This window comes from Sceloporus occidentalis, unplaced genomic scaffold (genome assembly GCF_023333645.1).
Source record: "Sceloporus occidentalis isolate IW3139 unplaced genomic scaffold, rSceOcc1.0.p SCAF_3, whole genome shotgun sequence".
NCBI lineage: Eukaryota > Metazoa > Chordata > Lepidosauria > Squamata > Phrynosomatidae > Sceloporus > Sceloporus occidentalis.
Window position 1 is genome coordinate 8,662,914 of NW_028316983.1, and position 25,963 is coordinate 8,688,876.

Here is a 25,963-nt window from a genome sequence, read left to right on the forward strand (position 1 = left end):
TAAATATTTGAAGGGATGTCATATAGAAGATGGAGCAAGCTTGTTCTCTGTTGCTCCAGAGACTAGGACATGGAGCAATTAATTCAAACTATAGAAAAAAGATTCCACCTCAACAGTAGGAAGAACCTCCTGACAGTAAGAGCTGTTCAACAGTGGAACATGCTGCCTTGGAGTATAGTGGAGTCTCCTTCTTTAGATTTTTGATTGTGTCTTTCTGAATGGTAGAATGGGGTAGGACTGGATAGTCCTTGTGGTCTCTTCCAACTTTGTGTTTCTATGATTCTCCAGATAACATGGCCCCAAAAAAGTGACTTTCCCAAGCGCTGGATCTCTCTTTTCACCTCCCATATATTTCATAGTGTGACATTGTTTGGTGGCCCTTTTTGTATGTTTTCTGTTATGAAAAGCAGCAATGCTTAATTACCCTTTGTTTAATCAGTCTTCCTTGTTCCTTCAGGAAGAAGCTACACATCTCTAGTTTCTGTCCCATGTGAATATTATTTACTTAAGCGTTGTAGTGAGCGATGCCTGAAAAATTTAGCCCTTGAAGCGTGCATTTAATTTAAACCCTAATACAGAATGTTAAACTGCATATTGCACCGCTAATGGCTAATCATTAAAACCTATTAATTGAGGTTTAACAGCTGTGTAATAGAGATACACGATGCTCACTCCATCAGTAAATATGATATAATATCTGACTGGGAGAATAGTGATGGCAGCCTCTGTCTAGATTTTTTTTAAAACAAAAATCACACATCGTTTCTTGGGAAGAAGCTGTCAACAGACTGTGGCAGCTGATAGCTTCCATGTCAGTGAGGAGGTGAATCCATTCCAGCCTTTATCGGAAATTTAAACACACTATCTACAGTCCTTTTCTTTAAAAAAAAAAACATTTTAAAGAGTGCATATAATTTGATCACATTTTGACAAAATAATCACCACTACCACTATTTCCCCAGGTTTAAACCCCTGGCTTCTTGTCCATTCCTGGATGTTGCAGCAACAAAATTTTCTTATCATTACCTCCCAGGAGGTTCTTACCTTCCCATTTGCCCTTGCTCCTCTTTTATCTTTTGTTCATAATTCAATGCAAAGGGCTTGGGGAAAAAAAAAAGGTGGAGCGAGGGGCGTGTTGGGGCAGCAACACGCCAAAAGCCAGCCCGCTGGACTCCTCCTTCACCACGCCTCCCTCTCCTTCCGGACTTTGGGCCAGGGGCTGCGCTGCTGCCGGGCGGCTCTCTCTGGGGTGTCGGAGGTGTGCATCTGCACACCGTCCCAGAGAGGCCGCCCACGGACTGTTTGGAGGACTCCTCTTTGTTTTGCCTGCGGCACCAAGGCGGCTCCGGAGGACCTGATCAGGGACATCTGGGAGGAAGGTGGAGCGAGGGGCGTGTTGGGGCAGCAACACGCCAAAAGCCAGCCCGCTAGACTCCTCCTTCACCAAGCCTCCCTCTCCTTCCGGACTTTGGGCCAGGGGCTGCGCTGCTGCCAGGCGGCTCTCTCTGGGGTGTCGGAGGTGTGCATCTGCACACCGTCCCAGAGAGGCCGCCCACGGACTGTTTGGAGGACTCCTCTTTGTTTTGCCTGCGGCACCAAGGCGGCTCCGGAGGACCTGATCAGGGACATTTGGGAGGAAGGTGGAGCGAGGGGCGTGTTGGGGCAGCAACACGCCAAAAGCCAGCCCGCTGGACTCCTCCTTCACCACGCCTCCCTCTCCTTCCGGACTTTGGGCCAGGGGGCTGCGCTGCTGCCGGGCGGCTCTCTCTGGGGTGTCGGAGGTGTGCATCTGCACACCGTCCCAGAGAGGCCGCCCACGGACTGTTTGGAGGACTCCGCAGCCCGGCAACTGCGCAGCTGCGCACCCTTGGTTGTATAAGAGCGGGGAGAGATTGTGCGGATGTCAGCCTTAGAGCAGAGGATGCCTGAAGTGGCTGACCTCTGCTCTCTCAATTGTTGGGGAAGGGGAGGGAGAGGACATGGACACGGGGGATGCTTTGGCTGGGGAGGAGGGGGATAACATCGGCATGAGCGGAGCTCCCATTGAGGTAGTGTGGGGCAAGGGGAGGTATGGCGGTGGGAGAAGGGACTTGCGTTACAGAGGAAGGCGAGATCGATGCGTCATATCTATCTCTCCTTCCTGTCCCCCTCCCAACCAAAGGGACCTGAGGGTCACTCCAACCGTGCCACAAACCCTGTCGCTGCTCCTGTGCAATGCCAGGTCGATTAACAACAAGTCCCACATAATCTATGACTTACTGGATGACAGCAAGTGCGACCTGGCTTGCATTACCGAGACCTGGCTTGGGCCTGAGGGAGATGCTGTGTGGGCACAGGCCCTTCCTGCCGGGTTCTCGGTGAAGGACCAGCCCAGGTTAGGTGGGCGGGGGGGGGGGTGTGGCCTTGATATATAAGAACACCTTGTCTCTTACTAGGAACCACATCCGGCAGACTTCCTTTATCGAGTGTATTTACCTGACCCTAAAAGCTAGGGATAGTCTAGGGATTCTGTTAGTGTATCGGCCACCCCGTGCGCTATCGGACTCCCTTAACGAGCTGACACAGCTGGTCGAGGAGCTGATGCTGGAGACGCCCAGGCTACTTGTCCTGGGCGACTTCAACATCTCCCTCACGGCCAGCTATGTTCCATCCGGTGCGGCTCGGGAATTCATGGATACCATGACGGCCATGGGCCTGTCCCAGCTGATTATGGGTCCAACGCATTTTGCGGGTAATACACTGGATTTGGTCTTTTGTTCGGATGCGGAAAATCCGTGGGCGGAAATAACCAGTATTTCCCCCCTGTCATGGGCGGATCATTTCCTTGTGGAGGCAAAAATCAAGGTCTCTACCCAGATCCCCCCCAGGAGTGGTGGACCTATTAGGATGGTCCACCCTCGAAGGCTGATGGAACCCAAAAGGTTCCAGGAAGCCCTAGAGGGACACATGGTTGGAAGTGATGGCGACTCTGTTGATGCCCTGACTGGTATCTGGAATACCGGTCTCTCTAGGGCTATACACAGTATCGCTCCCAAGCGCCCTCTCAGACCTCCTTCCAAACGTAAGCCTTGGTACACGGAAGATCTCCGGGCGAGGAAGCGGGACCTGCGACGGCTAGAGCACCACTGGCGGAAACACCTACACTTAGCCGACAAGGCTCTCCTAGACCACCTGTTGGAGGACTATGGAGAGGCGATACGAGCAGCTAAGAACTCGTTCTATGGTGCTCGTGTCGCGTCCGCGGAGTCGCATCCAGCAGAGTTGTTCAGGGTGGTCAGAGAGCTAACTCAGCTCCCTCCTGCCCTGAACCAGATCCTTGAACCTTCTAAGGCCTGCTGTGACCAATTTAATGACTTCTTCGCGGATAAAACTTCTCGGATAAGCGAAGGTCTTAACGCTGACATTCAGGCAGAACCTACGGTAGAGGCATCCAGAGCCTCCGTGGACTCTATTAAACTGGATCAGTTTGAGTTGGTAAGTACCGATGATGTGGACAAGATCCTTGGAAGTGTTTGGAAGACAACCTGTTCTCTCGATCCCTGTCCCTCATGGCTAGCGGCTCAGGGGGGACCGGCTGTAACCTTGTTGTTACACCGGATTATAAATACATCACTGAGGGATGGGCAATTTCCAACCAGCTTGAAATTGGCCACCATAAAACCGCTGCTAAAAAAGCCCTCCCTCGACCCCCTGGTACATAGTAATTATCGGCCAGTCTCGCTGCTGCCATTTTTGGGGAAGGTGATCGAGAAGGCGGTTGCAATCCAGCTTCGATAGACCTTGGATGAAACGGATTATCTGGACCCATTTCAAACTGGCTTTTGGGCGGGCTACGGGGTTGAGACGGCCATGGTCGCCTTGGTCGATGATCTCCGTCTGGGCATCTACAGGGGAAGCGTGTCCCTGTTGGTGCTCTTGGACATCTCAGCGGCTTTCGATACCATAGACCATGGTATCCTTCTGGAGCGCCTGGCAGAGGTGGGAATCGGGGGCACTGCGCTCCAGTGGTTCCGCTCCTACCTCTCTGGGAGGTTCCAGATGGTGCAGCTGGGAGACGTGTGCTCCGATAAGAGGGCCCTCACAACTGGGGTCCCTCAAGGAGCCATTCTGTCTCCCATGCTATTTAACATTTACATGAAACTGCTGGGAGAGATCATCCGGAGACATGGGGCGCGGGGTTATCAGTACGCTGATGACACCCAAATAGTTTTCTCTATGTCTCCGACTGATGCAGTGACTGAGGATGGCGTCTCTCCTCTCGTGGCCTGTCTGGAGTCAGTAATGGGCTGGATAAGGAAAACCGACTCAAGCTGAATCCAGAGAAAACGGAGGTACTTGTGATAGGTTCCCCTGGTCCAGGAATGGCGGTGGTTCCACCTGTCCTGAACGGGATCACGCTTCCTGTGAAGGACTCCGTGCGCAGTCTGGGGGTGCTTCTTGATTCGTCGCTTCACCTTACAGCTCAGGTGAATGCGACGGTCAAGAGCACCTGTTATCAGCTTCGGCTTATTCGCCAGCTGCGCCCATACCTGGCCCAGAGAGACCTTGAAACGGTGGTACATGCTCTGGTAACCTCTCGATTGGATTTCTGCAATGCGCTCTACATGGGGCAACCCTTATACCATACCCGGAAGCTACAGATGGTACAGAATATGGCAGCCAGACTGGTCACTGGTACTTCCAGGGCCAGTCATATTACACCTATACTCAAAGATCTGCATTGGTTGCCCATCCGCTTCCGGGCACAGTACAAGGTGTTGGTGATAACCTATAAAGCCCTATATGGCTTGGGCCCAGGATACCTGAAGGACCGCCTCTCTCCATACATTCCACCCCGCACCCTCAGAACTTCCGGGCAGCAACTACTGAGGGTCCCAGGGGCTAGACTAACCTCCACAACGAGGAGGTCATATTCCATCGTCGCCCCGGCCCTCTGGAATACGCTGCCCATAGAGCTCCGCTCGGCCACCTCCCTGGCCCAGTTTAAGAAGGAACTAAAAACCTTCTTATTTCAATCTGCATTCCCTGAATGAAGTTCCAGCTGGTCTCCCAATGGTGATCAGCTGATGGTGTTTTAATTTTGTTTTTAATATGACTGTATTGTATTTTTATGGTGTTTCTGTATTGTTATTGTGTTGTTCACCGCCCTGATCGATGGAAGGGCGGTATACAAATAAAATTTTTATTATTATTTATTATAATCACAAAGTCTATGTTACCACTAGACTTTGTAGCCATATGTTGTGGAGTTCCTGGGAAGACAAAAAGGACTATTCATTTCATGTCCTGATTGGGAAGATGTGTTCAAAGCTGGAACATGTTGTTGTTGTTGTTGTTGTTGTTGTTGTTGTTGTTGTGTGCCTTCAAGTCATTTCCAACTTATGGTGACCCTAAGACAAACCTGTCCTGGGGTTTTCTTGGCAAGTTTCTTCAGAGGGAGTTTGCCATTGCTATCCTCTGAGGCTGAGAAAGTATGACTCACCCAAGTTTATCCAGCATTCCTTATGATGCAGTAGAATTCTTCCACTTCCCTTCTTCCTCATGCACTTCAACTGGATATAAAGTAGTGGCAGCTGATGGTTTTGATTACAGGGAGTTGGTGGATCAACTACAGGATTTAGTCCAGAGTCTTTCATCTTTAAAGAAGCTAGAAACCATGCCCTATGAAGAGCATCTTAAGGAGCTAGGTATGTTTAGCGAGAAGAGAAGGTTCACGGGTGACATGATAGCCATGTTTAAATATTTGAAGGGATGCCATATAGGGGTGGATCCAGCTTGTTTTCTGCTGCTCCAGAGACTAGGACACAGAGTAATGGATTCAAGTTACTGCCTTCTTAATATTAGGAAGAATATCTTGACAGTAAGAGCTGTTTGATAGTGGAACACACTGCCTTAGAGTGTGGTGGAGTCACCTTCTTTGGAGATGTTTAAACAGAAGCTGGATGGCCATCTGATTTATGTCTTCTTGCATGGCAGGAGGTTGGACTGATTGGTCTCTTCCAACTCTTGGATTCTATTATTCTACCCAAGGTATTGAGCTTGACCTCCAACATAGGTTCAGTGCATTGAATGGGTCCTTTACAGTTCAAGCTAAAACCCAGAACAGATTCACAATCTGCTGCTGAGCATAGCACTGACTATGCTGCAATGTACTTTGTCATTGCCTGGACTTGAAAGTCCATAGCCATGCTGTTTCAGGGTGCATACATACTATTCTAGGAAAGCATTGGCAGTGCCTGTTGGCCATCCACTCCAAGGCTGGATGCCCATCTGAAAACTGGCAGGGAATGGAGAGTTAAAGAGATCTGTCAGACATTAGGAATATCACACTAGTGTTCCAAAGAGATTATGATGGCATCCGGCAATAATGTGAAAATGCAATCCCAAAAAGTGGTCATAACCTCTGCTTGGAGAATACAAAGACAAAAGCTGCTGGGCAGAGGACAGCATAATCCGCTACAGAAATGATGTTTTATAATCATGCATTTCACTTTCCCTGACAGACCAGGGTTGATGGGACTTTCATAGTAGTCTGTAGATCTGCCTGATATCTTCTTGCTATTACCTTTATTCTTTTATATGGAGTATCTATGAAAATTAGGTACTGTCCATAAGCTAGAAATAAACCTGCACGTTTAGACTTTTAGTAATAAATAAAATACATATTTGCAGGGAAAGGAAATGAGTTCCAGGAAAAGCTGAAACTAGCTTTCACTCTCAGATAGTGACTTATGAATCCTCTCTGGGTTTTAGTCCAAACTTCAAAGGGCCTGTCATAACCCCAAAAACAGAGTTATGAGGGTCACTAGCAGCTTGTGATCTCAAAGAAATCCTTGAACGTATAACAAAGGGAAAGAATCACATAAGATGCCAGATTGAAAGAAGGGTCCAAAACATACTGAAGAAATAATCCAGTTTGAAACTGCTTTAACTGCCAGGCTCAGTGCTAGGGAATTCTGGGAACTGTAGTTTTGTGAGACATTTAGCCTTCTCTGTCAGAGAGCTCTGGTGCCACAATAAACTACAATTCACAGGAGTTAGTAGCACTGAGCCAGGGCAGTTAAAGTGGTCTCAAACTGGATTTCTCCATCGTGTTTGGACCGAGGTTTTAGTGATGGAATCCGCATACGAAAATGGAGCCAGACAAGGAACAGAAAGGACAAACTGCAATAACCTTTAAACTAAAAGATTTGTAGGTATGAGATAGAGGATCTAAAGAGAAGGAGGAAAAGACCGAGGAAATTAATACAACAAGGAGTGTTCAAATCTTACATTCAACGTTACATGTGTATCATTGGCTGCATCCACATTGCAGAAAGAATCCAGGCTGAAACCACTTTAACTACCATGGCTCAATGCTGTCGAATTCTTGGAACTGTAGTTTGTTGTGGCAGCAGACCTCTGTGAAAGAGAAAGCTAAATGTCTCACAAAACTACAATTCCCAGAATTCCATAGCATTGATCCAGGGCAGTTAAAATGGTGTCAAACTGGATTATTTCTGCAGTGTAGATGCAGCCATACAGGGACTCTCATGGAATCTTAGCGTTGGAAGGGGCCACAAGATCCATCTAATTCAACCCCTTATCATGCAAGGATATACAGTACATCTATAGCACTCCTGAGAGATAACCCTCCAACTTATGTTTAAGGGCCTTCAAAGAAGAAACGTTCACCAGTCTCTGAGGCAGTCTATTCCACTGTCAAGCAGGTCTTACAACCAAGATGTTCTTCCTAATGTTTAGGTGGAATCTTTCTTCTTATAACTGAAGACATTAGTTGACATTCTAGTCTCTGGAGGATCAGAAAACAAGCTTGCTCCATCTTGAATGAATGAATGAATGAAATTTTATTTCTAGACCGCTATTCCTTGCAGATCACAGCAGTTTACAAAAACACAATCAAAACCAATACAATACATAGCCCAACAATACAAAAACCCACCCATACCATTTAAAAACAATACAAGGGAGGGCTTTTCTTCTTCAGGCAGGCAGTTGGAGCCAGCCTGCCTCTCTCTCCCCAAGATGTCTCCACAAGACATTCAGATATTTAAGGATAGCTATCATGTCACCGTTCAATCTTTCCTTCTTCAAGTGAAACATACCCAACTGCTTAAGGTGTTCCTTATAAGGCTAAGTTTCCAGACCTTTGGTCTCACTTTTCTGGACATGTTCCAGCTTTTCAGTATCCTTCTTGTACCGTCTGTGAAGACACCTACACAAATTGCTTATTTAGACACTTGTGCAGATTCGCACAACCATCTCAACAAGTGTACGTGTTGTTATTGAGATTGAAAAATATACTGTATTATTCATTTTCCAGAGAAAATGTATCTTTCCTGGCAGTTAGGAAGCCTCTTTGGGAACAGTAATAAAGCAGTAATACTTTTGTGCAGATTTCTCCCAGTTTTCAAACATCCTAGAGAACCTTTCTGCAGAGAAAAACACATAGATTATTTTAATTTATTGCAAAGACATCCCACATTTTCTGCACAGAAAATGTTTTCTTCCAATATACAGGATATGTGGGAGGTGGTTTGCAAAAGAAAAGAAAAGAAGAACCCACATTTTTTGTCTGTGCAGAAAACTCCACAACACTTCAAGACACCAAAACACAGAGATAAAACAATGCAAAAGAACTTATTTTATCCCTCCCCACCATATCAGGAAGAAAACTACAGTGATTACTTGTCCTTCCATGCAAGGGCAAAATAATTGAGGATTTACCTCCATATCATGTTCAGTATAACACATGGACACAAAGATATTTGGAAGAACAAGAAGCTTAAAATGAAGATGGAACGGAGAAGAAAGCTGTCAAAGATAACAGGGCAATGGGCCAAAAGCAGGATGGCACAACATGCAGCTGGCATTCTATATTGCCATTATGGATTTGTTACTTAGGCTGCATACACATTGCAGAAATAATCAGGTTGACACCACTTTAACTGCTGTGGCACAATGCCATATAATTCTGGGAATTGTAGTTTGCTGTGGCACCAAAGCTCTCTAAAAGAGAAGGCTAATTGTCTCACAAAACCACCATTTCCAGAATTCCATAGCGCTGAGTCATGGCAGTTAAAGTGGTGTCAAACTGGATTATTTTTGCAGTGCAGCTGCAGCCTAAATTGGAGTGATTTGTGCTAGATAATATTTTTGTGGGTTGTGTAAAGTGGCATTACTCTATTCAGAACCAGCTGGTGCCAGGGCTCACTCAGCATGAGGTTCTTTGTTTGTGTTTTGTGCTTGTGCTATCTTGGCACATGAAATGGCTAGGATCAAAGAGAGAGGAGAGAACCATGGAGTACATGTGCCTGGGCCTATCATGCTTTTCTGAGCCAGGCAAGGAGTAGCATGTTACCATTGTGACTCATCTTAGGCTTTTTCATTGCGTGATCTCTGCCAATGTGGTGCAGCAGTATGGGACTCTGCATCCTGATGAGTAGATTTTGCTGCCTGTCCAGTTGTCAAAAATGCCCCCTCCCTTGGCTCTAAGTTGCCATGTTACCTGGTGCACTGTGTTTTATCCAGATTCTGAGTCCATTTACCCAGATTTCCCCCATTCCCATTTTCAGCATCACCTGCCCCAGAACCACCTCTGTGACATCACTGGGACCAACCCCAAGACATCACAAGTGTCCACCCTGTCATAAGGACCCACTCTGAGTTTCCAATTTTGATCTTGAAATCTCAAGGTATAAGATATTGCTGAACATGCAGCCCTAGAATGACAATGTTTAAGGCAGTGTGGAGAGTAAAAGCAGGGAGGCCAGCAAGGAGAACATTATTGTAATCAAGTCAAAGAGAGTAAACAAAAATGTTGGTAGTGTCAGAAGATTGTTCACTGAAACCATAGTGTCAGATTCTGCAGGAGTGCATTCAGATTCATCACAGAGCATCCAGCATCCTACTGGCATCTGATGCAAGCATACATTCCTTGCTGAAGTGGGTTGACATTTTGGCACAGTGTGAAATGTCTGCATTCAGTTCAAGGTCATGGAAGTGAAGCTTCACATGAAGTGCTGTTGCACATACAGTTGCATGATGTTACCCAATGTAAATCCATCTGCCCCTGCAGAAACCAACTGTAATACCCCTTCAGCTTAGCACTCAGTTGTGCATGCAGTTAGGCATTCCCTTATGAATAGCATTGCATATTCATACCTGCCATTGGGTTGCCATATTCTAGATTCTACAACATTGCCCATTAACACAGGCACGATTGATGTAAAACTCTGCACAGGGCAACTCATACCACACAGTGCTCTTGCAGGATCACTGCTACCAACTACAACAGTGAGTTATTACTGGTATAGAGTTTTTACACTGAGGCAGTTCACACATCCTCTGAGAGTTACTGAGTGCATCAGGCTTATGAGCAAATGTGGATTTTCCCTCCAGTGACCATAACATCGAGTGATGTTACACAGTCACTCCAGATATAATACTGCTGGCAGAACTTTCATATATCCCCAGAACACAAACATTTATCAATGACTGCATTCTGCACTCAGGCAAAGTAAGAGTACAAAAGCAAAGCCCATGTATCTGTGAGCCAGGTCACTGTGCAAATGAAATAGCAAGGGACACAGAACCATTTGTGCATGACTTTAGCCCTATTAAGTAGACAGCAACAATTTTCTCTGGCTGCACCTTTGGTTAAACAAGGAAGAGGAGTTTCACTGATCCATGTTCTCAAGGTAGCTAGATCTTTTCCTGCTGAGAGGAGTCCTCTTCTGAGCAGTGAAGGGCAGTTAAGAGCATTTTCTTTGTATTCCTTCCCTTGTGAACTACTTGTTAACATTTAATAGGTCTGGTTGTAAATCTGCATGAAGGGAAGACAAATGAATACCTTGAGGGTATTTTTGTAAGGTTAGCTCAAGGTATGTGGCTACCATCAGAATAATTATACATTTAGCAAAGATACACTTGAGATATAAGTAGATATTGATATGGATATAAATATAGATATAGATGATGTAGATATAAACAAGGTAGTATTTATTTTAGTATTCCTAAGTTGCTGCTGTCAAAGTACAGCTGCTTCTGGAGAAGAACAAATCAGCTTTTTTAAATAGATGCCAGTCCAAACCAAATGTCATGACTGTTCTACAGTCCAAGATGAGAACTCAGAGATAAGACATTCATTTTCTATGCAACTATCCAATGCATGAAAAAGGTAAAAAATAAAACTAGCACTTGAGATTATTCAAGGCACTTCTTTGAAAATGGAATGGTATTGAAACCACTAGCAACAGAGAATCAGATCTGCCCTAAATCTATCCAAGGTGATGGACCCTAGCCTCAAAATAGGTTCAGCACATTGGATTGTTCCTTTGAAATTAGGTTTAAAACCTCGAGTGGATTCACTGACCATCTGATGTGGAAGGCACCTTCCACTACTAGTTGAAACAATCACCCAAATTCACCATGTAAAGTAGGTCAATCTGGGTCATTAGTAACCCTGCGGCTACCCTTTCAGTTTGTCTTTCCAAGGGATATGGAAATCCCAATTCACACCACTGATTCTGAGACTGAATGGAAGAAAAGAGTAGTATATAAAAGTATGATCTTGTATATTTGCCTCAAAATATTTGCCCACATATTTGCCTCCAAAATATCTTCACTAACTTTCTGCTTGTGAACATGTCCTCCTTTTGAAAATGTGGATTTTTCCCAAGGGAAAAATAGGTGTTCTGATGCATTAAAATGCATTAGATGTTCCATTCCACTTTGACACTTCATATAATCATACAATTGGAAGATACCCCCAAGGGCCATCCAGTCCAACCCCATTCTGCCATGCAGGAAGACACAATCAAAGCATTCCCAACAGATGGCCATCCAGCCTCAGTTTTTAAAAAACCCAGAAAAGGAAATTCGACCACAGTCCAAGGCAGTGTCTTCCTAATATTGAGGTGGGATCTCTTTTCCTGAAGCTTAAATCCATTGCTCCATGTCCTGGTCTATGGAGCAGCAGAAAACAAGCTTGCTCCATCCTCAATATGATATCCTTTCAAATATTAGACATGACTATCATGTCACCACTTAACCTTCTCTTCTCCAGGCTAATCACACCCAGCCCCCAGAGCCACCCCAGATAGGTCATGGTTTCCAGATTTTTCACCATTTTGTTCACCCTCCTCTGGACACTTTCCAGCTTGTCAATATCCATCTTGAATTGTGGTGCCCAGAACTGGACACTTGCACCTTCAGATGCGTGATGGCTGGAATTAGCATAATTTGCATGAATCCCAGGCAGCTGGCCCAGCATCATTGTATGGGGGAATAAGGATACAGATAGCTGGATTGGCTCACATATGGAGGGAAGCTGGGCAGCTGATGGAGTAGAACAGTGGTTACCAACCTCTGGTCCTCCAGATGATTTGGACTTTAGATCCCATAATTTCTGACTGTTGGCCAAGTTGGCTGGGGCATCTGGGAGCTGAAGCCCAAAACAAATGGAAGACCTAAGGCTGAGAACTATTGCAGTAGAAGAATTCCATGTCCAACAAGCCAGGACATAGTGTGAATGTCAGTAATACAGAATTGTGGATGTCCTTCTTATTGGGGCAGGGAATCCACTCCAGGATTTAGTCCACAATTTGAAGAAAGAAAAAGGTTTAAATGTCATAAACAAATGAACAAAGTAGTTCATCAGCCCAGGACTGTGTGCTGCTTCAGCATTTTGAGGGCTGATGATCCCTGCTCTTACTAGAGAGCATTCCCAGAATCCCAAGAGATTCAGAACACAATGGCCGTTTTCAGAGCAATGCTGTCCAACTACTCTACCTAGGGCAGCAAAACACCTTGAGCCAGTCCAGAGAAGAAGGATCTGGCTGTCTCCTAGCAACCATGCATTTTAATTTTTAAAACTTGACTCTAGTAATCATAAAATGCTAGGCACAGATCTCTGGCATAGGTTGAATAAGAGGACCATCTAGCAATATCTTCTCTCCTCCCAACAAAAGCTCTTGGGCAAAAGAGAAAAGAGCACCCATGTTTTAGACTCAGATTCTCTTTGGTAGTTGTTTGTAATATATATTTATGTTAGGGCAACTGCATCAGAGTTATACCATGCCAGAGTTGTATTGGGTCAAGGGCATCACTAGCGGGATTTGGTAAGTATGGTCCGCACCAGATGACACTCTAAGGGTGGGTGGGTTAAGAAATGACAGGCCTCAGGATTTTATTTTATTTTATTATGTTAAATTTTTATTTAAAAACAACACATCTTGCCAAGTTTTTACTTTAATCAAATGAAACTATATAAATGTGAATACATTTAGGCTGTGCTTATAATGCTGTATTTTAAAGGTATCATTTTAATTTTGCTAGTTCTTTACATCACAGCTACTGCCACTACATTCAGTGATATACAGGAATTATGATTTATGAGTAACATTAGCACAAAAACATTATACTCAAGGTTCTGTACAGTGTATGGGAGGAGGTCAATGGGGGAGGTGACACCAAGAGTTATGATGCCAACCCTAGTGACACCACTGTGTTTGGTTTCACTATTGCACAACTGATCAACCAAGGATGTGACAATGCCTCATGCTCACATGTTGAACAATGGTTATGTTGCTTGCACATGCCTGATTCTTGTGTAACCTCCTAGAAAGATTGAATTCTGGCAAAACACTATTTACACAAGCTGAAATCACAAAATTACTTCACTCACCTCTTTCCTAGTAATTATTGACAGGACACAATTACAGCACTGTTATCTCACTTACTTTGCCAAGGCTACATCCTGTAGAATCCTGTGGTCTGTAGTTTGGTGATGCACTAGGACTCTCTGGCTAAAACTTCTCAGTTTGTTATTGTGTGCCTTCAAGTTGTTTCTGACTTATGGTGATCTTAAGACCACACATGGGACTGAGAGTGTGTAACTTGCCTAAGGTCTCTCACAGGGACATAGCTAGGATTTTAGGAAGGGGGGGGGGGTTCCAGACTAAGTGCCACCATTATAATGGGGCTTGAGTGTGGCAGCACAGCAGCACACACCATTAATTTTTCTAATGGAAGGGGGGGGGGGTCCGGACCCCAAGAACCCCCCCCCCTTGGCTACGTCCCTGTCTCTCAGTAGGTTTCCATTGCTGAGTGGGGAATCAAATCCTGGTCTCCAGAGTGGTAGCCCAATGTTCAAACCACTACAGCATGCTGACTCTCTGGGAGCAACCAGTGTTTATGCATAATTACATAATTGTGGGAGTTGTCATCTGAGCGAAATGGGAGTACCCCCTAAATTGCAAACTCCAGGATTCCATAGGATGTTTTCATGGCAATTATAGAGGAATCATGATGCTGTAATTGTGTACTGTGAAAGGTCCTCTTATCAGAGCTTGGGAGTTGGGGGGTTGGCAGATGGGCTGCCTTTGAGTGCTGGAAGCAGGCCATGGCAACCACATGACATAGCATGTGCCCAGAGCAAAAAAAAGCCTCGAAAAGGGGCTTACTTTTGCACTACACAAGAAACACCATAGCTACCACCTTGCGGTGTAATGATGCCCCTTTGGCACTGTGTAATTTGGAGGCAGCACCAGAGGGACGTCATTATGGCGCAGCCAGTGTAAATGGGTGCACACCAAGATGGTGGCCTGCAGGTGACAGTACAGCTTCAAGTGTGTGAACTTTCAGCCCTATCTGAGCCTTAGTTTGGGTGAAGGATGGCATAAAGTGCTGGTCTGTACACCCTCGTTGATGTTTTGGAACTGCAGCTCCCAGAATCCCCCATAGGTATTGGAGGCCTCTGAGAGCTGAGTTTTAAGAGCGTGACTGGAAGATTCTGAGACAAAGTTACTTTTTCATACTCTGATCCTTGTGCTCTCTGCTCAGCCTCTCCAGCCCTCCCCTCCTGTACAACCTGATCATACATCCTGATGGAGACAAGAGGCACTGCCTGAAATCCTGTTGGTACCTTGCGTATCTGTGAATTTCCCCTACAGAAGCACTTGGGCATTTTTGTCTCAAGTGGAACATCCTTGTTACCTTCAAGTTTGTGGACAGAGTTGTTCATTTGCCATCACTGCCAAGGATTGCAACTAGGGGTGGCTATTCTGGAAGTTTTAATTGTCCATGGTTTTGGAAATGATATTCATGGAGTACAAGTTGAGTCTCCCTTATCCAAAATTCCAAAATCCAAACTATTCCAACATTGTCTACATGGGTGGTTGAGATAGTGACACCTTGCTTTCTGATGGTTCAGGGTACACAAAATTTATTTCAAGGACAACATTATTACAAATATTATGCATAAAATTCCCTTCAGGCTATGTGTATACAAAACATAAATGAATTTATGTTTTGACTTGGGTCCCATCGCCAAGATATTTCATTATGTACTGTATATGCAAATATTCCAAAATCCAAAACACTCCTGGTCCCAAGCATTTCAGATAAGGGAAGCTCATTCTGTAGTTTTAATCTGTTTTTAAAATTGTTTTTATTTCTGCATATAATGTTTTAAATGTCATTATCCATTGTAAATTGCCTCAGGAGTCCTGGTGGGCTGGGAGGTAATAAATAAATGTTGTAAATAAATAAATGTGCATGTGGGTATGCACTTAGTTGTGTGGTTCAGGTGCACAACATTATTATTAAATATAAGGGGTCTTCAGCACAATCAATTCATGCAAAGATTTACACCATGCTATTCCAAAATTGGATCTTGATCTGTAACACACACACACACACACACACACACACCTGAGAAGTCTCTTTCTTGGAGTACTGATTGTTGTAGCCTTCATAAGCCACATGTGTTGCTGATGCTGTGTCTTTCTCTTCTATCCTCAGAAAATGAGTTCCGAGGCAAACTGCTGAGTCAAAAGTGGACCCGTGGAGAAAGGATCAGCAGTTGTGAGATAACAAAAAGCCTCCACAGCAGGCACATCAAGGTGAGAAGGCAGCATCCTCCCCCTCAAAGAGAAGTGGTGTTTAAAATGAAATAAATTCAGGTTGTCCCGAGATATACCACACTACCTTGCACGATCAGTAGCTGGAGGGTTAGGTGATGTAGAGGCATTTCAGAAAGAGAAATCTGTGGGAAAATAGATGGGTCTGTTAACAGCCATAAGCCACAGTAGCTAAACAAATCTTCCATATATATTAGCAGTATATCTCTAAATACCAGCCACAGTGGGAAGGATCAATATGTTCATTGCTTTGAGGGCCTAGAAGCTTTTGATTACACATTTTTGAGACATGATACCAGCTCAAGTAAACCTCAGAGAGATTCTTTGGGCAGCTGTCATTTCCACACACAACCTGGATGTACACACACAACAATTATTTGACTATTTTCTAGACAAGGCAAATGTTACATGGATTTGTAATTGGTTGACTGGCCGAACCCAAAGAGTGCTCAAAATTGGCTCCTTTTCACCCTGGAGAGAAGTGACCAGTGGGGTCCCACAGGGCTCTGCCCTGGGCCCAGTGCTATTCAACATCTTTATCAATGACTTGGAGGAAAAAATTGGGGAATACTTATCAAATCTGCAGATGACACCAAATTAGGAGGAATAGCTAATACCCCAGAGGACAGGATCAAAATTCAAAATGACCTTAATAGATTAGAAAGCTGGACCAAAGCCAACAAAATGAACTTCAACAGGAAGAAATGTAAGGTACTGCACTTAGGGCAGAAAAATGAAATGCACAGATATAGGATGGGCAACACCTGGCTGAATGAAACTACATGTGAAAGGGATCTGGGAGTCCAAGCAGACCACAAGTTGAACATGAGTCAACAGTGCGATGTGGCAGTGAAGAAGGCCAATGCACTTTTAGGCTTCATCAATAGAAGTATAGTGTCTAGATCAAGGGAAGTAATAGTGCCACTGAATTCTGCCTTGGTCAGGCCCCACCTGGAATATTGTGACCAGTTCTGGCACCACAATTCAAAAAGGATGTTGAGAAACTGGAGCGTGTCCAGAGGAGGGCGACTAAAATGGTGAAATGTCTGGAAACCATGTCCTATGAGGAAAGACTTAGGGAGCTGGGGATGTTTAGCCTGGAGAAGAAAAGGTTAAGGGGTGATATGATAGCCCTGTTTAAATATTTGAATGGATGTCATACTGAGGAGGGAGAAAGCTTGTTTTCTGCTGCTCCAGAGACTAGAACACAGAACAATGGATGCAAGCTACAGGAAAAGAGATTCCAGCTCAACATTAGGAGGAACCTCCTGACAGTAAGGGCTGTTTGACAGTGGAACACACTTCCTTGGAGTGTGGTGGAGTCTCCTTCTTTGGAGGACTCTAAACAGAGGCTGGATGGCCATCTGTCGGGGGTACTTTGATTGAGATTTCCTGCATGGCAGGGGGTTGGACTGGATGGCCCTTGTGGTCTCTTCCAACTCTATGATTATATGATTCTATGTTCATAGGCTACAATTTCCAGAATCTGCTGGCTGGGGAATTCTGGGAGTTGTAGTCCATAAAAGGGTCCTCCCAAGCTGACAGAAAATCCACCCATCTCCTTTCCTTCTGTTGGTCTTCATCCTGAGATGCATTGGGTAAAATTTCACTTCATGCATCTGAGGAGGTAGATCTATGTGTACAAAAGCCTATGCTGCACTTCTTTTACTCAGTTAATCTCAAATGTCCTACAAGATACCTTTGCATACTGATATTCCAGATAACATGTCTATGTTTCTGAATTCTCCCGCAGTTGTCAAGTCCATAAAGGGTTCGAAAGAGAAAGAAGTTACAATTCCATGAACAGTTGGCTGGGGATATGTACAATTGAACTCCATAGGCATGACTTCTGAGTCAACAGGCTTAGTAGTGTTCTTGGAAGGATCACCTTTGCTTTTTATAAAATGTGCATCAATTTGATACCAATATCTTTTTTTCTTGTACATTGAGGGTGGACGAAATGCAGCCCTTGGCATCCTTTTCATGAAATAATTTTCATTGTCATTACCATCATCATTGTCCCAAAGTAAGGCCAAAGCTTATCATCATCATCACCACACTGCAACCATCAACAGAGCACCACCAATATACCTGGCTCTGTACAAAAATAAAGCAGTAAAAACAGATATCCCTGGCAAAAGAATGCAATCTAATAAAAAGGAAATATGAGAGAAGGAAGGAACTAACACAAATAAGGCTGCATCTGCACCACAGAAATAATGCCACATGACACTAATTTAATTCCCATGGCTCAAGAAGGCTAAATATGTCACAAAACTACAAATCCCAGAATCTCATAGCACTGAGCTATGGCAATTAAAGGGGTGTCAAACTGCATTATTTCTGCACTGTAGATTAGACCTAAATAGCCAATCTAGTTTATGGGCGAATCCAAATATACAAAATTGTGAGGGCAAAATTATCTCAGAGCTCCAAAGGTCACAGAAAAAAGGTTTTTCACTGAAATTTTAAAATAACAATTGAAAGTGCAGCCCATCGGTGTTCAGGGAGACAACTCTAAGAATATTGAGAAAGGGGGAAGCCCAGGTAGAGAGCCCAAATCCCTCCAGTCAGGAAAGAAAGGTTCCTGATTCCCACAACAAGATCAGACTTCTGGCCAAAATATTCATCATGAGAAGATGGAGACGGGGGGTGGGGTGGCAAAAGGGGTGAAAAGAAAAGAAAGTGCAGAAAAAGGTGGTTAGTAGAAAGAGGAAGGGAAAATGGGGTGTTTGATGGCTGTGAATCCATTTTGGATTTTAAAGATGCTATTCAAAGTGCTGAACCAGTTTTGGAGATAGGCTTCTAGTTCTTGCACAGCCCGCTTAAAGTCAGGAATAAAATCCAGAGCAGATTTTCCCATCATCCTCCAAATGCTTCAGGCTGTTCTTTTCCTTCCTATCCTCTCTATAGTTGAGCCCAGTCACTATGACACGAGGGATGTTGCTTGGAAAATCCCTAGGATCATAACCAAAGATCTTTTGCTTCAAAGTAAAAAAGAAGCACAATAAATTTCAAGGAGACAAGCTCTGAATTGTGGAGTTAAATCACAAAGGGCTTCCTCCTCTCCCAAAGACAGAGGAAGAAGCTCCTGACAAGCCAGGTGAAAATCAGAGATGCAGTTGCAAGTTCAATGAACGCCATTCACGATGAAAGAAGAAAACCTAATTAAAAGTCCTAGTGAGAGGGAAGTATGCTGAAGAAAGAAAGTGGGTGGCGGTGTTTGGACACAGGAGGGTATTTAGGGAAAGGGATCCAGCTGCAACTTTTTCTCTCTTATTTTTCTTTGGAAAGGAAAGGAAAGACGGAACTGTCAAAAGTTCAGGCAGAATTCTCTTGCCAGGAGACCAGGGGAGGCTTTTATGGAGAGATAGCTTCCGGACGAGTCTTGGTCCTGCTGAAACAAGGTGGCTTGTGTCCCCTAAGTAACAAGGCTTCGTCTTATAATGGTAGAGACAGGCTCCGTTTAAGGCAGCTGAGCCGGCCTCTGTCCAAACTCCGTCTGCCAGTTACGCAGCGGCAGCAACAGCCAAACAGGGCCTCTCTTCAACTTGCTCAGTCCAAACCCTGAAATGTCATCTGACACTTGAGTTGTTTGAGAGGCGACCGTTTTGCCAGGTGTGGCTTTTGCCATCACAGTGCTGCATTGACCCGAGAAGCGGCACCTGGAGGAATTCTCCTTTCGGCACAGCTCTCAAAATTACAGAGCCCTCTCAGTGTCTGGACCCTCTCCATCACACCCATGGTATTTCACCAGTGCTGAAAATCCAAAGAAGAGTTATTCAGATGGAAGAGAATTGTGTTAGGGTCACTCATTGAAAGCCTCTGGTGGCTTCCATCTCAGTGGAAGGGTGTGCTTTGGGTTTTAATCTAAACTTTAAAGGACCTGTTCAGACTTTGCAGATAGGTTCTGCAAACCTAGCAAACCCCCAAATCTTGAAGCGTAAACTAAAACCTGGTCTTGATTCCATCTTCCATTCGCTTACCTGCTGCTGGTGGTTTCACATCTCTTGAAAGTCCTTATAAGACAGTGCTCACCTTGCCTTAGAAAACTGCCCTTTTAAAATTGTATACATGCACACACATATACACATCATAACAAAAAAATAACCATAAAGACAAAATACAAGACAGATAATGAGGGAAAGACTGCAGTAACAAAACAATACATATTTCATATTCAGTATAGTGCCATTCTATACAGTCGGCCCTTCTTATACACGGATTTTTTATACACGGATTCAAGCATACATGGTTTGAAAATGTTCCAAAAAAGTATAAATTTACCTTGATTTTCTATTTTTTATAAGGGACACCATTTTGCTATGTCATTATATTTAATGGGACTTGTGCATACACAGATTTTGTTATACACGGGGGATCTTGGAACCAAACCCCAGCGTATAACAAGGGTCCACTGTATATCAATTTAAAAGGAAATAATAGACTCAAAAGACATTACCATTAGTACTGTTGTTGTTTTTGTGAGCCTCCAAGTCATTTCTGACTTATGATGACCCTAAGACAAACCTATAATAGGGTTTTCTTAGCAAGGGGAGTTGCCATTGCCATGATCTGAGGCTGAGAGCCTGTGACATGCCCAAGGTCACCCAGTGGGTTTCCATGGCTGAGCTGGGATTCAAACTGTGGTCCAGAGTCCTAGTCCTATGCTCAAACCACTACACCATACATACAAATGATAGAACTTAGGGGGTAAGTATATTACATATACTTCTTTCTTATATCTGGTCGGTTCCAACCCCTCCTCCTCCTCTTCCTCTTCTTCCTCTTCCTCATCATCATCACCACTATTCATTTATATCCTGCCTTTTCCCAATACTGGGACCTGGCTTCTTCTGTCAAGTCAACAAGACTGCATAGGCCACACTGCCCTCATGCTTTAGTAGATTTCTCATCTAGCATCCTCAAACAATAAGTTTCTCAATTCCAAGCAGCTTTGAGTTCTGTGTAGGCCAGAAGACTGCAAGCCTTTATGTCACACTGCCCTCATGCTTAAGTCGATTTCTCATCCAGAGCAGAAATTTTCTCAATTCTAAGCAGTTTGGAGCTCTGTCTAGCCTAGAAGCCTGCATGGGCCACATTGCCCACATGCTTAAGTAGATTTCTCATCTGGCATCCTGAGCTGCAGGTTTCTCAGTTCCAGGCATTTTGGATCTCTGTGTAGGCCAGAAGATTGCATGTCACTGTGTCATACTGCCCTCATGCTTAAATACCAGCCCTGGCAACTGGCACACAGACCCATTGTAATGCTTTGTCACCACTCTTCTGATCCTCTCCTCTCTCACGGAAAGAAACTCTCTCAGTTGCATGTAGTTAAATGTTTCATTTGCGCCCTTTACTTCTGCAAATGAAAACTGACAAGCCAACTTCATTAGGGTTGTTTATTACACAGCAGTAATTTTTAATTTGAAGCCTTGGGAGGAGCGAATGGTAACCTCTGGTAATCCAAAAATATGTCTCAGGAATCATGCTCCCAGGATGCAAAGCTGGTGAAAACCACACACGCCACATTGACAGAGCCTTTTTTCTATACAACAGTGAAGGTCGAGGAGGGGGATTAACACAGCAAACTGCTAGTTAATTCAGCTGTGAATGAGACTCAGAAGGGGTGGGATGTCAGGAAAACTTAGATCAAGCAGCTGGGAAGACCCTAAAGGAAAAAAAATCAGGGCAGGGGGAGTAAATTCAAAAGATATCTATGCAACAGTGGCTAGGAGCTATAAAACTGATGTGCAAGAGCAATGTCATTCCATGCAGGTTTATAAAATACAACCTGTTTCTTCAAAAATCCTGCATATTACAGCCAGTGGTAAAATCTCCCTTTGCTATGGGTCATCCCTGTTCCCTTCCTCTGAATTTCTTTGTTGTTCTTGTTGTTCTGTGCCTTCAAGTTGTTCCTCTCTTTTGGTGAGACCTATCATGGGGTTTTCTGGGGCTGAGAGTCTGTGATTCACCCAAGGTCACCCAGTGGATTTTCATGGCCCAGCATGGACTCAGACACTGGTCTCAGATTGGTAGTCCACTGCTCAAACCACTACACCACACTGGCTTTTTTATGGAGTACCCAAGACTGAGAAGTATAAATGAACCCCCTGAGCTAACAGGATGCTATGGCAGGAGGTCAAGCGGTGGCAACAGAGGTACATACATGCTACATACAAGCTCAAATAGTGCCAGTCCTGGTAGTCACACTGGCTAATTCTTTATTTTCATATCAGAAGGTAATGTGCAAGGGTAAAGCAGGAACTCAGGGTGAGGCAACTGCCAGAAAGGCAGTCCCACTGGTGGCCTGCACTAGGACAATGCCCCTTCCAATCCAATGGTAGTTATATCATGGTACACGCATATTATTAACTTGAATCCTATGGGTTAGCCACAGCTACAGCAGACTTATTTAATCAATTTTAGAAGAGCAAGTTAGCATGTAGCTATAGTCCAGTGATTCGATGAGTCTACTCTCATTGGAACTAAACAATAGATTTAGATCTGTATGTGCACAAAGCTCACTTGTCTGGCTCCAGTTCTCAATTGTCTGGCTCCAGAGACCAAGACACAGAGCAATGGATTCAAGCTACAAGGAAAAAAAGTCCACCTCAACATTAGGAAGAATTTCCTGCTGGTAAGAGCTGTTGGACAGTGGAATAGGCTGACTTGGAGTGTGGTAGAGGCTGGATGGCCATCTGTCAGGGATGCTTTGACTGTGTTTTTCTGCATGGCAGACGTTGGACTGGATGCCCCTTGTGGTCTCTTCCAACTCTATAATTATATTGCTAGAAAGCACTTTGTGAACCAGACACCCTTCACTTTAATACAAGATTTGTGTTAGCTGGCTTTTGAAAGGCGGGACACTGGTCTTCGTCAGATGAGCTAAAACCCATGAGTGGCTCAGCATGGTCTGATCTCAAGAGATCATGAATTGTGTCTCATAAAGGGAGAAGCCCCATGTTCCAAACAGGTTTCTTGGATATATTCTCATCCAAGCTTCAAAAATGGGGACTACAGCTTCCAATGGCTATGCTAGCTGAGAGTTGTCATCCAAAAAGGGTAATTTTTTTCTTGCTTTTCCACCCAACAACCACAGAAGCAAATCCCTCTCAAAGTCCTCTGTCAAGGATGCACATGGAGAAAAGCCATAATAAGTTGGGGGGCAAAAGGAAGAACGATGGGGATAATGGTTGTGATGATGATGATGGTGATCCAAGATCTTGCATCAGCAGACATAGGATCTCCATCCACTTAGGTATTATTGCCAATGCTACTGACCCCCCCCTTACTTTTAAAGCCAGGCAGTGCCCCCATCAAAGGTTTTATGAGGTACTGCAGATCAGGGCACTGGGAAATGATGGTGATAGTGCTCTCCCAGGCATGGAGTGCCTTCAGAGAGGCAGCTGGAGACACTTCTTGGGGTCTGTTGCAATTGCTTATTTATTATTATTAAGCTTTATTTATATAGTGCTGTAAATTTATTTCAATGTGCCATGTGACGCTGATGCACTGCAATCTCAATTTCCCAATGCCCTCATCTTCAGCACTTCAGATGGTGTGGGTATTGCCTGGCTTAAAAGATAGGTTTTTGGAGTCACATTTTGGAGCTTATGATCTTGTAAATACTGAATTGGATGCCAGCAATCTTTTACTTGTGCACCTGCTGTTGCTCCAGCTGCTGTTGTTTTTACAGTGGGCCCTTGGTATCTGATGGCATTTGGTTCCAGGATCCCAACCCTGTGGATACCAAAAACCATGGATTGTTTATTGATTGATTGATTGATTGATATCTTGCTTCCCCCCCCCAAAAAAAAATTGGAATATACAGCAGCTTGCAAATTTAAAAAAAAACAGTTTAAAACATGCAAAAGTGGGCATTAAGACAGAATTAAACTAGTATAGTATTGAAACACACAACTCATTAAAATAATAAAATGCAGTTTAAAAGATCAAAGTGCTTTAAAACAGTACATATTAACATAGTTAAAAATCCTAAAACATTAAAACAATAAAAATCAAACTACATACAGACATCTAAAACCTTTAAGCCCAGCACCACAGAGCATTAAGAGCACAATCTCAACCATCTGTAAAGGCCTGGCCACACAAACATATTTAACTTGCCACTGGAAGGACAGCTAGGATGCTCAAGACCCATGATATACAATGGGAAAGTAAATGATGTAACTTATATAAAATCAAAGTTTGCTTTTGTATTTTTTTTTAAAAAAAAATATTTTCAAGCTGTGAATGGTTGAATCTGTGGGTGCAGAATCTGTGGGATAGACAGCTGATTGTATTGTTATATTTATTTATATTCCACTCCCCCCCCCCCCCAGTCCAGGGCACAAAGCATTTTATAGAGATTAAAACAGATACATTTTTAAAAACAGCATCACAAACAAGTTAAAATATAATCAAACTTCACATGTTACGTAGAGAGATCTTGTAGCACCTTTGAGACGAACTGAGAGAGAAGTTGGCAGCCAACTTTTTTCTTTCAGTTCGTCTCAAAGGTGCTACAAGATCTCTCAACATAGTGATTCAACAGACTAACATGGCTATATCTTTGAATTCTTCACATTTTATATAAACATAAACTTTATGTTTTTAAAAATAATGTTGAAAGTGTGACCCATACTGAAGGTTTGGGTACAAAATTTTCCTTTAAAAGCTGGAGACTGTTCAGAAGTTTGCTCTTCAGAAGCAGAGTATAAAACCATCTCAACTAATTTATGATACAGAAGGTTTAGTGTTTTTTGTACCATCAGAAAGTGTTGCCACTGTAAATCTAAAGCCATTCTGCTACCTCTCCATACCCCTTTCCTTCCCCCCCCCTCTCTTTCCTTTCCTTTCCTTTCCTTTCCTTTTGAAGGAGTGATCATGCTCCCAATTTCCTTTCTGCATCTCTCAATTACAAATGGAGAAAGATGATGCTGAAAAGAGAGTAAGTCACAGCTGCTGATGTACATCAAAAGGAGGTATCAACCTCCATGCTGAACCATTACATTTTTTCAACCCTCTTCTGTTCCCTTGTTCTCTTTATTTGTTCCATTTTCTTTTTAAAAATTATCTGCATGAAATCCAAATTGTCCAGGCATGCTTGAAAACTAACAGAATGTTTGCCAATTTCTCTGGGAAAACAGACAAAAGAAAGAAAAGAAAACCATCCTAGATTTCATTTTGTGGGGTGGGGGAAAACGTTAGCCATCCAGCGATCAAAAATATTAATTCTGTTGTGAAGCGTGCATCGGAAGGCATTAACTCGGGTGAACACCAGGAACGGCATATTTGAAAGGCTCGTAAATGTAATGAAGTCCTTTTGACACCTGCTCCTCTCCGCACTTTAAATGTGAGCCATCAGTCCGGAGGGAATCAAGGCTTTAAAAATAGAAATTATAGTAATTGTCTTCTTGGGTTATTGGGAAGGTTGTAATAAACGTGGGGCTCATAAGGCAATGGCATCGCAAGACCGGGATGCATAAATTGACAGGATGCATAAATTACCCCTATTTTTTATTCCATTCCCTTCCCCCTCTCCAGTGGCCTCACAAGCAAATCACACAGTATAAATCATTCTGTGTTAGTGCTCACATTACAAGGAGGAGGGATATTATGCATGGAAATTCCATCTGAGACACGGAGGACACTCTGAGGTTCTTTGTTATCCATCAATGAAAGAAACAAAAACAGCTCCTGAGAATTCCTGTGTAACATCAGTTTTCCTCTTGTGAAATGTAGGAGGAAAGGGGAGCAACCTGGTCCTAGAAAAAGAGAGGTCTGAGAACAGGAGGAAGGCCTTTGATTGACCCTAGGTGCAAATGTATTTGAACGAGTTCTGGACTGGTATTATGGCTTTCTCCCAAAGAATTCTGGGAGTTGTAGTTCGGTGAAGGCACAAAACCAGAGGTAGACACAGGCTAGAGTGGCAGTGAAACCACCTTAAGGTATTCTAGATTTTAATTTGGTGTTATTGTGTGCCTTTGAGCCATTTCTGACTTATGGAAACCCTAAGGAAAACCTAGCTCTGGGTT

General features: G+C 43.8%; 1 protein-coding gene across 8 annotated transcripts in view; it reads left to right on the forward strand.

The window, feature by feature from the left end:
- The window catches only part of MYT1 (myelin transcription factor 1), a 177,416-nt gene that overhangs the window by 46,017 nt on the left and 105,436 nt on the right, over positions 1 to 25,963 (forward strand). For all 8 annotated transcript variants that reach the window (XM_089513592.1, XM_089513591.1, XM_089513595.1 and 5 more), the window contains exon 2: positions 15,805 to 15,905. The gene's annotated coding sequence lies outside the window, so the exon portion shown is untranslated. The remainder of the gene's footprint in view (positions 1 to 15,804; positions 15,906 to 25,963) is intronic.